This window comes from Perognathus longimembris, chromosome 10 (assembly GCF_023159225.1).
Source record: "Perognathus longimembris pacificus isolate PPM17 chromosome 10, ASM2315922v1, whole genome shotgun sequence".
In the NCBI taxonomy this organism is placed as follows: Eukaryota; Metazoa; Chordata; class Mammalia; order Rodentia; family Heteromyidae; genus Perognathus; species Perognathus longimembris.
The window spans coordinates 31,354,552-31,364,594 of NC_063170.1; positions in this window are offsets into that span (position 1 = coordinate 31,354,552).

The window sequence follows — 10,043 nt, forward strand, 5'->3', positions numbered from 1 at the left end:
ACTCCGCCCTTGGCTGATGATACCTGAGGGACAGGCGGAGCACCTCCCACCTTAGTTGCATGAAGGTATAAAGACCCCCTGAGAGAGAGTTCCAGGGCCATTTCCTTTACTCCTCTATGGGAACTTGGCCTTACCAGCCCTGCTGGCAATAAACTCTATTGCTCTATGTGACTTCGTCTACGGTCTGTGGTTTTCTGGGATAATTTTCCTTTCCTTTCAAGTGTCACACAGGCTTCTTTGCCCAGGCAGCTTCAAACTTTGATTCTACCAGTCTCAGTTACTTGAGTAGCTAAAATTATTGGCATGAGCCAGAGGCATCTGGCTTAACTATATTTTTTTAATTTAATTTATTAATTGAACACAATTTTTTTGGACAGGGTGTTGTGCAAAAAGGGTACAGTTACATAGTAGGGGAGTGTGTACATTTCTTATGATATCTTACACCCTGTTTTTCTTTCCCTTCTCTAGGTCAGGTAGACATATATACAATATACAATGTATCAAGAACATATACAGTTACCACATGGCCACGCCCAAGAAAATTCACCTAGGGCTTTAAATGCAATGTCGATATTAGACAATATGTCGACAGTAGTCTTATATGAACGTACATACATAGATTTTGAGCTATTGTATTACACTGAGAGGTCAATTTTTGACCTTTATTTGTTGAGTAATTGTTTGGTTTTAGTTACATACTGTTGGGTTGCTGCCCCAATCCTGTGGGGAATACTATTTGACAAGCAGTTTTTGGTTTCACAGACTTGGTCTCTATTGTCTCTCCATCTCCCTTTCTTAACAGTCATATATCAGGGAGATCATGCCCCTTTGTTTTCTGTGTTCTAGGCTTGCCTCGCTCAGCATTATTTGTCCGAGTTCTGACCATTTCCCTGCGAATAACAATATTTCACCATTCCTAATTGCTATGTAGTATTCCATTGTGTATAGGTACCATATTATTTGGATCCATTCGTCTGTGGAGGGGCATCTGGTTGTTTCCATATTTTGGCTATTGTGAATTGTGCCACAATAAACATGGAAGTACAAATGTCCTTTTGATATCTTGGGGTTTGCTGTTTAGGATAGATGCCGAGGAGTGGTATGGCTGGGTCATAGCGTAGGTCTATGTTGAGCTTTTTGAGAAACCTCCATACTGTTCTCCAAAGTGGTTGTATTAATTTGCACTCCCACCAACAATGGAGAAGGGTTCCTCTTTCCCCACAGCCCCTCCAGCATTTGTTGTTGGCTGAGTTCAGAGTATAGGCCATTCTAACTGGGGTGAGATGTTATCTCAGGGTTGTTTTTATTTTCATTTCCTTTATTACCAGGGATGGTGAACATTTCCTCATATGTTTCTTTGCCATTTTTATTTCTTCTCTTGTGAAGCCTCTCTTTAGCTCCTTTGCCCATTTCCTAATTGGTTTATTGGGCTTGGAGGGCCTTAGTTTTTTTAGTTCTCTGTAGATGACAGATATTAGGCCTTTGTCTGTTGCTGTGCTGGTAAATATCCTTTCCCATATCGTTGGCTCTCTTTCTACTTTGGTGGCTATGTCCTTAGCTGTGCAGAAACTTTTTAATTTGTCGTAGTCCCATTTGTCGAGTCTTTCCCCTATTTGTTATGCCCCTGGGACTCTATTCAGGAAGTTCCTTCCTGTGCCTATAAGTTCTAGCGTCTTTCCTACTCTGTCCTTCAGTAGTTTCAGGGTTTCAGGTCTGATATTGAGGTCCTTGATCGATTTTGAGTTGATCTTGGTGCACGGTGATAGGCTTGGGGCTACTTTGAGTTTTCTGCATATGGCTGCCCAGTTCTCCCAGCACCAGTAGTTGAAGAGGCTATGTTTATTCCATTGTATGTCTTTAGCTCCTTTATCGAATATCAGCTGACTGTAAGAGTGCGGTTTTATTTCTGGATCTTCAATTCTAATCCATTGGTCTTCGGATCTGTTTTTATACTAATACCAGGCTGTTTTTGTTATGATGGCCCTGTAGTAGAGCTTGAAGTCTGGTATTGTGATACCTCCTGCACTGATTTTTTTTGCCTAGAATTTCTTTGGCTATTCTAGGTCTTTTGCTGTTCCATATGGATTTATGGATTGGTTTCTCTATTTCAGTGAAGAATGTGGCTGGGATTTTGATAGGTATTGCATTGAATTTGTATAACAATTTGGGCAATATGGCCATTTTCACTATATTGATTCTGCCTACCCATGAGCATGGGAGGTCTTTCCATCTCCTTGTGTCTTCTTTGATTTCCCTTATTAGATTTTTTTTTTTTTTTTTTTTTTTTGCCAGTCCTGGGGCTTGGACTCAGGGCCTGAGCACTATCCATGGCTTCTTTTTGCTCAAGGCTAGCACTCTGCCACTTGAGCCACAGCGCCATTTCTGGCCGCTTTCTGTATATGTGGTGCTGGAGAATTGAACCCAGGGCCTCATGTATATGAGGCAAGCACTCTTCCCACTAGGCCATATCCCCAGCCCTCCTTATTAGATTTTTGTAGTTTTCATTAAATAGGTCCGTCACGTCCTTGGTTAAGTTGATCCCTAGGTACTTTATTCTTTTTTTGGCTACTGTAAATGGAATTGTTTCCATAATTTCCTTTTCTGTTTGTCTATTGCTGGTGTACAGAAAAGCTGTTGACTTTTGTGGATTGATTTTGTATCCTGCTACTTTGCCAAAATGGTTTATTAGGTGTAGGAGTTTGGGGACTGAGTTTTTTGGGTCCTTCAGATATAAGGTCATGTCGTCTGCGAATAGGGATAACTTGATTTCTTCCTTGCCGATGTGGATCCCTTTGATGTCCTCCTCTTGCCTTATTGTTATGGCTAGGGATTCCAGCACTATGTTGAAAAGAAGTGGGGAGAGTGGGCATCCTTGTCTTGTTCCTGAATTTAGGGGGAATGACTTAAGTTTCTCTCCATTTAATATGATATTAGCAGTTGGTCTGTTGTATATGGCTTTTATTGTTTTGAGGAATGTTCCATCTATTCCTGTTCTCTCCAGAGCTTTTAATAAGTATGGATGTTGTATTTTGTCAAAGGCTTTTTGGGCATCGACTGAGATAACAATGTGATTCTTGATTTTAGTTCTGTTTATGTGGTGAATTACGTTGATTGATTTACGGATGTTGAACCACCCTTGTGACTGTGGGATGAAGTCTACTTGGTCATGATGTATAATTTTCTTGATCAGTTTCTGGATCCTGTTAGCCAATATTTTATTGAGGAGCTTTGCGTCTGTGTTCATTAGTGATATTGGTCTGTAGTTCTCTATTTTTGTTGGGTCTTTGCCTGGTTTGGGAATGAGTATGATATTAGCTTTGTAGAATGAGTTTGGGATTTCTCCCGCTGTTTCTATTTCGCGGAAGAGTTTGAAGAGTATTGGTATTAGCTCCTCACTAAAGGTTTTGTAGAATCGTTCGTGAATCCATCTGGGCCTGGGCTTTTCTTTGTTGGGAGGTTCTTGATTACCTCCTGTATCTCACTGTAAATTATTGGTTTATTTAGTTGATTTATTTCTTCTTGGTTCAGTTTGGGCAGTTTATACTTCTCTAAGAATTGATCCATTTCTGTAAAATTATTGTTTTTTAGTGAGTAGAGGTTCTGGAAATAGCTCCTTATGATTGTTTGAATATCGTGTGTATTTGTTGTAATTTTTCTGGTGGAGTCCCTGATTTTACGTATGTGAGTCTCTCTCTTCTTTTTTTTTTTTTTTGTAAGTCTTGCGAGGGGTCTGTCAATTTTGTTTATTTTCCCAAAGAACCAGCTTTTAGTCTTATTTATTTGTTGAATGTTCTTTCTATTTTCCATCAGATTTATCTCTTCTTTAATCTTTGTGATCTATCTCCTCCTAGTCGATTTAGATTCAGTCATTTCTTGTTTCTCCAGTTGTTTTAGTTTCATCATGAGGTTATTCACCTGCTCTGCTTCCATTCTTTTAATGTGAGTGCTGAGGGCAATGATCTTGCCCCTCAGTACTGCCTCAGCTGTGTCCCATAGGTTTCTTTGTGATGTATTTTCATTGTCATTGTGGCTTATGAATTCGTTGATTACATCTTTAATTTGGTCTGTGGCCCCAGTGTTGGATAACAGTGTGGGGTTTAGCCTCCAAGAATGTGTATAGCCTCTGTGGTAGCCGTTCTTATTGAGGGTTACCTTTAATCCACTGTGATCAGATATAATACATGGGATGACGTCAATACTTTTGTATTTGCTGAGGTTTTTTGTGTGGGCGATGACATGGTCTGTTTTGGAGTATGATCCATGGGCTGCTGAGAAGAAGGTGTATTGGGTCTCTGTAGGGTGGAAGATTCTGTATAGGTCTGTCAGATCCATTTGGGATATGGTGTTACATAGGTCCTCAGCTCCCTTGCTGATCCTCTGGGTGTTGGATCTGTCTCTTGGAGAAAGTGTAATATTAAGGTGACCCACTATAATTGTGTTCGCATCTATCTTGTTCTGTAATTCTGTGAGAATTTGCTTGACATATGTAGGGCCTTCTTTGTTCAGTGAGTATACATTTATCACAGTAATGTCTTGATTTTGAATTTTTCCTTGTATTAAAATGTAGTGTCCTTCTTTGTCTTTTTGAGTTGATTTTAATGAAAAGTCCAGTTTGTCTGAGATCAGATGCCGTTTTGGTAGGTGCATTTGCTTGGAAGATCTTGCTCCATCCTTTTATTTGGAGCCTGTTTTTGTCCCTTGCTCTAAGGTGTGTCTCTTGTAGACAACAGATGGCAACTTTTTGTTTGCGAATCCATTCTGCCAGTCTGCACCTCTTTATTGGAGAGTTTAAACCATTTATATTCAAAGAGATCAAGGATAAGAGTGTTTTTTCTCCTTCCATTTTCTTGTTGGGCTGTTTCCTCCCACCTTTTTTTTTTCCTTGTCTTTAGTGAGCAGTTCTTTCTGTTGGGCTTTGGCTATTGTAGTTTTTTTCTGTTTCTGTCTGTGTCTCTTGTATGATCTCTGTTAGGTGGATTTCCCCTCTTAGAATTCGCTGTAGGGCTGGTTTTTTATTCACATACTCCTTTAGATCCTCTTTGGTATGGAAAGATCTGGCTTTCCCTTTGAATGTGAACTCCAATTTCACTGGATATTTGATCTGAGGTTGCATATTGTTAGCCTGTAGTACTTGGATGGTATTCTTCCACTCACTTTGCACTTGGTAGGTTTGTGTGGAGAGGTCTGCTGTTATTCGAATCCTCTTCCCATTGTAGAAAATTTCTTTCTTCACTTTTGCTGAATTCAGAATTTGCTCTTTATTCTTGAGATCTGAAGTCTTGAATATTATGTGCCTTGGGTTGGCTTTTCTGGGGTCTGGCCTGCCAGGTGTTCTATAGTCTTCGGTTACGTGGATGGGGTCCCTTGTGAGACTGGGGAAGTTTTCTGCAATAACTTTATTGAAAATATGATGAAGTCCTCTGCTCTGGTATTCGGCTCCTTCTGTTGTACCAAGTCGTGAAATCACCACCAAGAAGACCACCGTGACTCAGACATTTTGAATTGCAAAAGCAAGGCAAGCCTTTATTCAAGCGAGCTGCAACTCGGGCCTCGTCCAACCACAGACACAGCGGAGGTTAGGAGGAAGCCCTGAGCTACGATTACACAGGGCTTATAAAGGCAAAAAACAAAGTTACAAAAATCAGGTGTTCAAGCAAGCAAGATTAGGACACAGGTACAAATCTAATTGGCTCAGGGCTCGAGGCATTCTGGGGGCAGTCAGAGTTAAGCATTCCCAGCGGTTAGAGTTCTAGACCGACTGGGCCCTAACGGGCTTGTCTTGGGTCTGCTCACAGGGCCTGCTTATCTCAGGTTCACGTGGTAAAGTGGGGTTCGCGTGGTAAAGTGGGGCTTGACTTCAAAGTCTGGCACTTCACTTCTTCTATTCCACTTATGCACAGATTATATCTCTTGTCTTTGTCCATTAGTTCCTGGATTAGTCTGCCCTGAAGCTTCACCGTTTCTTGGAGTGTGGTAATTTTCTGGTTGTTGTCAGCTGCTTCATCGTCCAAGCAAGAGATTCTGAATTCCATATGGTCGATTCTTCGTGCTGTGGATTCACTTGCGGAGTTTATGGATATCAGAGAGCTATTTATGGTTGTCAGATCAGTTCTGATCGTGGAAATTTCTTCCTTTAAAGAGTTGTATTTTAAATCTATTTTTTCATGCATTTCACTTCTCAGGATGTTAAGGTCTTCTTTAATGGAGGTTTGCATTGTATCCATTTTTGCTTCCATTTCTTTCTTGGCTTCCTAGATATCCTTCAAGACTTCCCCTCTAAACTCCTGGAATTGTTTTCTGATTTCGATTCTGACGATTTCCCTTATTTCTGTTAACATGGCCTTATTTGCTTTTTTGTTCTCCATCTCCTCTTCAGTCGTGCTGCTTTTTGGATCTGGCGAGTTGGCTTGCTCTTTGATGAACTGTGTTATATTTCTTTGTGATTTGTGCATCTGGGGATCTGTGGGTAGCTTCTCTCGTTTGGTTTTGTGTTGTTTCCCGCTGGTCCGCCGGTGGGAGCCTAGTGTCCTGGTGTCCTGGCTCTGGGTTTGGGTTTGGCTTTGAACCCTGCTTCCCAATGGGTGAGCATGACCTTCTTGGTTGTTGCTGAGGTGGTCACTCTCCCTGCTCTTGGGGGCTGGTAGGTTCTGTGTCTTTTTCTGCAGGACAGTGTACTGGCGCTGTGCTGACCCTAGCGTGCTCCTGTTGGGGGTTTGCTGGTCGCTGATTCAGCATGGCATGGAGGCTTATCTCTTCTTTGGTTCTTTTTTCCACTCTCTATCTTGGTCAGACGAGTTCACCTCTCAGGCAGTTTGACTTCCTGTGTGGACCGCTCTGGGGCGGGTGTTGTTGAGGGGCAGCCCACCCACTTGTGTGGAATGTGCCAAACTGTGTGGGCACGGGATGATGGACAGCTCTGCCCTCCCATCCACCTGAGCTGGGTATGCCTACCAGAGCGAGCCCTGGGTTGTTGGGTTGTGCTTGCGCCCTCCCACGAGTCCGCTGTGGGGGGCGGTATGTGTGGGGCCCAGTGGGATCAACTGTCCGTGCGCGGGTTAGCACTCTCAGACTGCACCTCTGCTGCAAGGGGGGCGTGTGATCAGGTCCAGGTGTCTCTGCTGTGCTGGTATTGCCCACCAGCGCCTGTGATTTTAGTTGTAAAAGTCCGCAAGGTCCAGACGCCTCAGGTGGGGCTTGCACTGCCGGCTGTCCCCCAGCCCCTGTTGGGAAGGGGGCAGGGCTGATTCGGCCAGTTCAGGATCTTGGGCAGCCTTGGGGCTGCTCAGCCCTTCCCCTGCTAAACTCCTGTGACTTCCCAGCGCCTGATGGGAGCTTCCCGCCTGATTTGAGGGTTCTTTGTTCCCTCGGGGTGGGGAGGGGGAGGGAGATCTAGCTTCTTTGTAGGGTTTGGAACTCTGATAACTGATCTCCCGTTGGGGGAGGGGGTAATGGGGGCCTCACTGGTCCTGGATTGTGTGTGTGTCCCGCGCTGCCGTTGGTCCTTTGGGTGTGGCGAAAGGTCGTGGTGGCATCCCTGGCTCTCTCCTGCACCACTGGGTTCCCCAGCCGCTTATGTCCGTCCGTTCCCCGTGTGGGCCCAAACTTCCCGTCGCTGCTGTGGCCGTATGTCTTGATCCGCACTCTCCCTAGTGTCTGTGGAGTCCCGCTGTCTGGACTCTGCGCTCCCGGCAGTCGGTCTGCCAATTGCCGGGTCCCTTTTCCCAGCCTGGCCCTGTTCGGGCCAGGGTCGGCTGGTGGGGGGAGGGTGCCCTATAGATTCTCCGGCTCCGTGTAGGTTTTCGGCTCTTCTTTTTTACTCCTTTTTGTTTTCCTGCGTTTCTCCACTGCTTCTGGCTGCTGGTTTTGCTGGATTCTTTTTTTTTTTTTTTGGCCAGTCCTGGGTCTTGGACTCAGGGCCTAAGCACTGTCCCTGGCTTCTTCCCGCTCAAGGCTAGCACTCTGCCACTTGAGCCACAGCGCCACTTCTGGCCGTTTTCTGTATATGTGGTACTGGGGAATCGAACCTAGGGCCTCGTGTATCCGAGGCAGGCACTCTTGCCACTAGGCTATATCCCCAGCCCTGCTGGATTCTTAATGGAGTGTTGGGTGCTGGAGTTCCCAGCTCACTATTCAGTTGGAGCCAGTCGGGGGACCTCTCTACTGTGGTGGCGCCATCTTCCTCCTGGCTTAACTATATTAATGGACAGGTTTTACCCCTTCACACAAAATCACTTAAGACATTACTGGTGTTAAGCATGTGTTCTTTGCCTGACAGTGGGGTAGTAAGGTTTATCTCTCCAATCTTGCCCTCAGCGCCACTCACCTGGTAGTGATTAGAAAGCCCATACAGGCAGGTCCTTTGCTCTTGACAACTGCTGAAATCCCGGCTACACAGGCATTCTGTCTCCAGGAACTGGAGCTTGGAATGTGGCTCTGTGGTAGAGTGCTTGCCTAGCATGAAGCCCTGGGTTCAATTCCTCAGTACCACATGCACAGAAAAAGCCAGGGGTGGGCTGTGGCTTAAGTGGCAGAGAGCCAGCCTTTATCAAAAAAGATAAGGGACAGTCCAGACCCTATGTTCAAGCTCCTAGCATGTACACACACACACACAAGCATTCACACAGAGGAACTGCTTTGTTCCTGACAGGGCTGGGGACTAGGAGAGATAACAGGGCCACAACAGACTTCCAATCTTGAATTTCCCATTGGTGGAAATGGCTCAGAGAGACAACACCATAAGTGTAGAGAGAGGTTGAGAGCAGGATAATGAGCCATATGAGCCCGGGGGAGGGATGGGAATTCATTCATTCAACAGTATCCCCTAAACCCTTTTCTATATGCAGGAGCGCTCTGATGTGCTCATACCTGTGCCAACCTCAGCAATAATCCAAGGCACCTGCAGGTAGATGATGATTTACCAGATGTTGAGCATGCAACAGATCTATGGAGCAGCGTAGAGTGGGAGGAAATTCTCCAGAACACCCTTCCTTCAGCCCCCTTCTCCCTTTCTCAGAGGTGCCCTCCAAGTTTTGGAACACAGTTGTCTCTCACCTACCTACATTCCCAAATGTTGAAAACCCTGAGCTCCTGTCTGTTACCATGATTCTCATGACCCACCCAAAGCACACAGGGGTCTTTCTGGTCCTGGCCCAAGAATTCTCTGGATCAGTCTATTGGGAGTATGTGTTAATGTGAAGCTCTCCTGCAGAGGCCACAGTCTCACTCTCTTTCTGCTGAAACAACAGGTATGACTGAAATAACAAGCGGCCTCCCAAGCCAGTGTGTCTGAAACTTAGAGGTTGGCTACTTGACCCTGAAGTCCAGCAAGGGGAGGGCAATCCCAGGGCATTTTTTTTTCCAGTGCTGGGGCTTGGGACTCAGGGCCTAAGCACTGTTGCTGGCTTCTTTTTGCTCAAGGCTAGCACTCTACCACTTGAGCCACAGCACCCCAGCACCCCTTCTGGCTTTTTCTATGTATGTGGTGCTGAGGAATCCCAGGGCTTCATGTATATGAGGCAAGCACTAGGCCATATTCCCAGCCCCTCCCAGAGCTTTAATATTGAGTAAGTGGCAGTCCAGATAGAAGACTTCATTCTAGCTGGCTCACACCTGTAATCCTAGCTATTCAGGAGGCTGATATTTGAGGATTGCAGTTCCAAGCTGGCCCGGGCAGAAAGGTCCCCCTGAGACTCTTACCTCCAGTTAACTCCTCAAAACACAAGTGGCACTGTGGCTCAAGTGGTAGAGCACTAACTAGCCTTGAGTACAAAGAGGATCAGGGACAGCACAGTGCCCAGGCCCTGAGTTCAAGCCCCACAACCAACCAAGAAGAATAGTCATAGGGTTGTCATTGAAGCTCAGCAGGATCCAGTGTTTTTATCCTTGTAGGCAGATAGCAAACAGAAGTTAGCCATGAGTTTGTCTTTGAACTGTAATTCTACTTCATGATGGGAGTTAAAGATGCTGGCCACATTGTCTTGACATAGAGAGGCCACAAAAGTAGTCTGAAATGCTTGAGCTGAGAAAGAAGGTGTAGAAGCCAA